The sequence below is a fragment of the Podarcis gaigeae genome (genome assembly GCF_964106915.1).
Source record: "Podarcis gaigeae genome assembly, chromosome: 4".
NCBI classification, from domain to species: Eukaryota; Metazoa; Chordata; class Lepidosauria; order Squamata; family Lacertidae; genus Podarcis; species Podarcis gaigeae.
The window spans coordinates 83323699-83329964 of NC_139677.1; the positions used below are offsets into that span (position 1 = coordinate 83323699).

The 6266-nt window shown below is 46.4% G+C and overlaps 1 long non-coding RNA gene across 1 annotated transcript; it reads left to right on the plus strand.

Moving 5' to 3' along the window:
• Nucleotides 1-3351: 3351 nt before the first annotated feature.
• Nucleotides 3352-4227, plus strand: LOC310842897. Its single transcript, XR_014563373.1, has 2 exons — nt 3352-3432; nt 4103-4227. It is a non-coding gene; the product is annotated as an uncharacterized lncRNA (long non-coding RNA).
• Nucleotides 4228-6266: the final 2039 nt, after the last annotated feature.

Sequence of the window (6266 nt, forward strand, 5' to 3'; positions counted from 1 at the left end):
TACATAGAGCGACAAACCCTAAAAGTACGTTAGCTAATAATTGACAAAGACTCGACTGTGATAAAGCCAATCTTAAATTTCTATCATTTCTAACATTGCTGGTTGGCTCAACAAGGCGACTGACCAATCATTTGTCAATTTTATTCAAGATCATGATATAGTCTTCCTGCAAGAGACATGGCTAACAGGGGACTTAGATGTAAATGGTTTTGCCTCATTTTCGCTCGCAGGTTCACCAAGCAACAAAGGGGGACGAGTTAAGGGAGGGCTAGGCATTCTAATATCCACAAAGTTGAGAGCATCTTTTGTCGAGCTGGAGCCTCTGAGCAGTGTGGCCATGGCATTATTAATGAAATGCAGATATTGCACACTTCTATTGATTAATATATATGCCCCTCCCCAAAGAGGCAAGCAGCTTATCAAAAACATCTGGCATAGGCTAGAATCATATGTCGATGAGCTAATGAATCAAACTCCTGCAGCGGCAGTGCTGCTGGCTGGGGATTTAAATGCCAGAATTGGCCAATCAGACGAAGCGTTATATGCTCACTTCCATGACGTACCTCCCATTTCTGAAGAAGCCCATTCTATTCCCCCAAGGCTCTCAAAAGACAAGGGCTGCAATTACGCAGGCCTATGCCTTCTACGTTTTTCCAACAATCTGGATCTGACTGTATTAAATGGTCGTGTCGACAGAGAACCCAGTGGGGAATTTACATTTATATCCAACATGGGAGCCTCCACTATCGACTACGTCCTGGTGTCATCTAACCTTTTGAGCAGAGCACGGGAATGTAAAGTGGTGGAGAGGGTTGACAGCGACCATCTACCGCTCTGTTTAACACTGGATGTAAGAAAAGATTTATTTTGCTCTGATAAACTTGTAGCCCCATGTTTCGAAAACATGGAGCTAAGATACTCACGTATCAAATGGTCCAGCAAATTGAGTGATGAAATATCGGAAAGACTTCACTCAGATACTTTTCTTGCTAGAAAGGAGAACTTTGTTAATTCCCCAACTCCTGAGGCTAGATTAGACATGTTCCGAGAACTGATTTCGTCCCTACAACCTTATCTGACCAACAAAAAAACACCACGGCAATCTCTACACTCTAATAAATCCAAACCTTGGTTTGACCAAGAATGCATGGCTATGAAACGCCTCCTGCTGGATAAGTACAGGAACTATAGAGCAGCGAACTTACCTTCGCTTCCATTAGACTGGTTTGAGTTAAAACGCAGTTATAAAGCTTTGATTAACAAGAAAAAGCTCCAGGCACAAAGGGAGGAATGGCAGTGCCTAGTGGAGGCCTCCCGAAGGAAAGATTCTGCCACGTTTTGGAAAACAATTGCAAAAAGCTGGAGAGACTCCCCAATTGAAATCGAATACTCTATACCAGCTGGAGCATGGGAGGCCTACTTCCTCTCATTATATTCATCAAATCAACTGGTCCCAGCTCTGCTTCCTGCTTCAAGTGAATTTGGCAAGGAATGGCCCCCTGTGACCACAGAAGAAATTACTGGCCTTATTCAATCTCTTAAATCAGGGAAAGCCCCGGGCGCTGATAATATTCCACCAGAAATTCTTAAGGCAAATGTTGAATGGTGGGCCCCTGTGCTAGCCGCCTTGTTCACTAGTATAAATCAAGCGGCTATTATCCCCGAGGACTGGGGTTTAGCCATCATCATTCCAATATTCAAGAAAGGAAACAGAACTGAGTCAGCTAACTACAGACCAATCAGTCTATTAAGTATTATTAGTAAACTGTACGCTGCTCATTTATGTGATAAATTAGTGGAGTGGATGGAAAGAGAGCATATTCTATCAGAAGCTCAAGCTGGCTTTAGAGCGGGGGTCGGCAACCTGCGGCTCCAGAGCCGCATGTGGCTCTTTAAAGCCTTTGCTGCGGCTCCGGGGAGGAGGCGATGGGAGGAGGCGAGGAGCGGAGGCGAGGGGAGGAGGCGAGGAGCGGAGGCGAGGGGAGGAGGCGAGGGGCGGAGGTGAGGGGAGGGGAGGAGGCGAGGGGAGGAGGCGAGGAGTGGAGGCGAGGGGAGGAGGCGAGGGGAGGAGGCGAGGAGTGGAGGCGAGGAGTGGAGGCGAGGGGAGGAGGCGAGGAGTGGAGGCGAGGGGAGGAGGCGAGGAGTGGAGGCGAGGGGAGGAGGCGAGGGGTGGAGGCGAGGGGAGGAGGCGAGGAGTGGAGGCGAGGGGAGGAGGCGAGGGGAGGAGGCGAGGAGTGGAGGCGAGGAGTGGAGGCGAGGGGAGGGGAGGAGGCGAGGGGAGGAGGCGAGGAGTGGAGGCGAGGGGAGGAGGCGAGGGGCGGAGGCGAGGGGAGGAGGCGAGGGGAGGAGGCGAGGAGTGGAGGCGAGGGGAGGAGGCGAGGGGAGGAGGCGAGGGGAGGAGGCGAGGCGAGGGGAGGAGGCGAGGGGAGGAGGCGGAGGAGTTAGTTGCCTGAAGCCCCTTTTTAAACTTAAGCAGGGGGAAGTTTGGTGAATTGTTCTTTCCTTGGGGAAAGCAGGCTGCATTGAAAGGGGCCGTATACACTGGTCACTGTTTTGAAGGGGAGTGAAGAACACACACTCAAAAAAAGGTAACTTGTTAATTTTATTTCTATGAGGAGGAGTAATTCTGAGGGGTCAAACAAATGAATAATAAAAAGGTATTTTTATAATGACGAATGCCTCATTATTAATTATTATTTACATCAGCCACTGATTATGATTTATGGTACACTGGGGCCCTGATTAATTTTCTATGGCATTTTGGGGCATTGATTATTGGGCATAGCAAGTTGCGGTCGCGTGGAATTTGTGCTTTGTGACTGTTTGAGGTGGGGGTTTTTTCTTGGGAGGCTGGGCGGCGCGAAGAGAGGGATTATTTTTATAATGACGAGGATGACATTGGGCCCTCATTATTAATTATTATTTGCATCAGGCACTGATTATGATTTATGGTTTACTGGGGCCCTGGTTAATTTTCTGTGGCATTTTGTGGCATTGATTATTGGGCATAGCAAGTCGCGGTCGCGTGGAATTCCACGTGGAGTTAGTTGCCTGAAGCCCCTTTTTAGTTGCTTGAAGCCCCTTTTTAAACTTAAGCAGGGGAAAGTTTGGTGAAAGTTTGGTGAATTGCTGCCAAGGAGTGTGGTGGAGTCTCCTTCTTTGGAGGTCTTTAAGCAGAGGCTTGACAACCATATCTCAGGAGTGCTCTGATGGTGTTTCCTGCTTGGCAGGGGGTTGGACTCGATGGCCCTTGTGGTCTCTTCCAACTCTATGATTCTATGATTCTATGAATAGCTAACGCTTTCCTTGGGGAACGTTATGCAACAGCTTATTGCTGGTCTTTCCCGCCTTTGTAAGCAGGCTGCATTGAAAGGGGCCATATACACTGGTCACTGTTTTGAAGGGGAGTGAAGAACACACACTCAAAAAAAGGTAACTTGTTAATTTAATGTTTATTTCTATGAGGAGGAGTAATTCTGAGGGGTCAAACAAAGAAATAATAAAAAGTGTCAAAAAAGGTATTTTTATAATGACGAATGCCTCATTATTAATTATTATTTACATCAGGCACTGATTATGATTTATGGTACACTTTGGGGCATGTGTAATGGGTCTGAGTTACTCATGCGTAAACTGCCGCCTCTCTAGGCTTAATTGCCTTTTAAAACCGTTCTGACTGCACAGCCCATCTCCGCGTAGCTGTCTCAGTCGCTAGCAGAATCCGTCTGTGGGCATTTCTTAAACCTCTTCCAGCATAGAAGCTGTCTGACTCCCAGTCGCCTCCTCCTCTCACTGCGCGGGAGTCTTCTGCGCAGGGAGGGCGTGGCTAGTGGAGGGTTCTACTCACTGATGTACAGAGAAGAATCCCGGAGCTCTCTCTCCGCTTCCCCCATCTGCCCCCCTTTATCCCTGGTGTTGCGCTGATTTCCTCCCCCCTCTACCAAGCTGCTTCTCCCCCTGGTGCTGGGTCCTTTGCCTGCAGAATCTGGGAGCCTCCCCTTCGCCTCTCACTCTGATGTCAGTTCCCTGACATCGGGCATAGCAAATTTTGCTATGGAGCCCTCTGATTTCTAATTACGTCCCTGTTTTGGACCCCCGGTAGGCCAGCCATGGATAAAGGCAAGAAAAGAAAAATTTCTGAAGAAAACAGAATGTTTAATGATACATGGACAGAATCATTTGCATTCTCTACTGACAAGACTGGTTTACCAGTATGCTTAATATGTGGTGAGAAATTTGCAAACAACAAAAAGTCAAATATTGCAAGACATTTCCAGAATAAACAGGCAGCCTTTGCAGAAAAATATCCAGATGGAGATGAGAGACGAAAAGCCGTTGCAGAACTTATGAGGAAGGTTGATAGGAGCAAAAATAATTTCAAGAATTGGGTGAAGTCTGCAAATTCCACAACATATGCTAGTTTTGTAGCCGCTCAGGAAATAGTCAAGCATGGGAAGCCGGTCACAGATGGAGAGTATATAAAAGAAGCATTCCTTAAGGTTTCGGAACATCTATACATGGACTTCAAAAACAAGAATGAAATTGTGCAGAAAATCAAAGACATGCCTCTGTCTGCGAAGACTGTTAAAGACAGAACCCTAAAAATGGCAGAAAACATTAGCAAACAGCAAATTCAAGACATTAATTCAGCTGTGGCGTACTCCATCGCCTGTGATGAGTCCAAAGATAAAGGTGATATTGAACAAATAGCGCTGTTCTGCCGATATGTGAACTCTTCTGGGCCACAGGAAGAACTGATTGAGCTGATACCACTAAAAGACCAAACAAGGGGTGAGGATATCTGTAAGGCTGTCCTGGACTTTTTAAGTGCTAAAAAAATAAACACCAACCACCTGGTCTCAGTGGCTACTGATGGGGCACCGAGCATGAGAGGAGCACAGAAGGGCTTTGTGGCTCTACTGCAGAAGGCACTGGGTAGAACGCTGCTGTCATTTCATTGCATCCTGCACCAAGAGGCATTGTGTGCTCAAACATTCCCCCCCGAATGCACAAAAGTGATGGATGTGGTCATTCAGATTGTTAATAAGATAATGGCAAAGGGTTTAAACCACCGCCAGTTTCGTTTGCTATTGGATGAGGTGGAAAGCACATATTCGGACCTCCTGCTCCACAACAAGGTCCGGTGGTTGTCCAGAGGCGAGGTGCTAAAACGCTTTGTCACATGTTTGGAAGAAGTAAAAACCTTCCTGGCCAGCAAAGAGCTTACCTTTGCTGAGCTGGAACAGCCAGAGTGGCTGGAAAAATTACATTTTATGGTAGACATGACAGCCCATCTAAACACTCTAAATACAACCCTTCAGGGGAAAGGAGGCACAGCCCTGCACATGCTGGAGGAGGTTTTGGCATTCGAGCGCAAGTTGACAGTGTTTGTCAAAGATTTCCAGAGAGGTACACTGTCTCACTTTCCCTCTTTGAGAGAGTTCAAACAAAGTCATGATACGATAAATTTGGAATATTTCAAGTCTGCAATCACCGCAATGCAAAGCTCGTTTGGGAAACGATTCTGTGGGTTCAGAGAGGAAAAAAACACATTATCCTTCCCTGTCACTCCCCTGGCGATCGATCCATCCCTATTGAATATGACTGCATTTCCAGGTGTAAGTCAACCTGATCTTGAGCTGGAACTGGCCGATATAGCCGACAAAGATATATGGGTGTCCAAGTTCAAATGCTTGACCACTACTCTTGAGGATGTTGCCCGTCAGAAGGCCATTCTGGCTCAGAATCATAAATGGAGTGATATTGAAAACCTTCCCAAACAGGACAAACTTGTATTCGAAACATGGAATGCCATCCCCAACACTTATATAAACATGAAAAAGTATGCATTTGGAGTCCTGTCGATCTTCGGTTCCACATATGTATGTGAGCAGGTCTTCTCCAACATGAACTATATTAAAAACAAACACCGATCACGCCTCACAGATGACAGCTTGCAAGCCTGTGTGAAAATGAAGGTGACGTCTTACAGCCCTGATGTGCAGACACTGAGCACTGAGGTTCAGGAGCAAAAGTCCCATTAACCTGGTTACCTGGTTGTAAATTAAATATTTTAATTAGCTATTTGTCCTTTTTTCTTGAGATTGACAGCTGACTGCACGATCCTGTATATACAGCATTAAGGCAAGAAACAATATATACAGTGTTATATTTGTTTTAAATGTTGCAATGTTTTTGCGGCTCCCAGTTGTTGTTGTTTTTTTGGAAACGGGTCCAAGTGGCTCTTTTTGTCTTAAAGGTTGCAG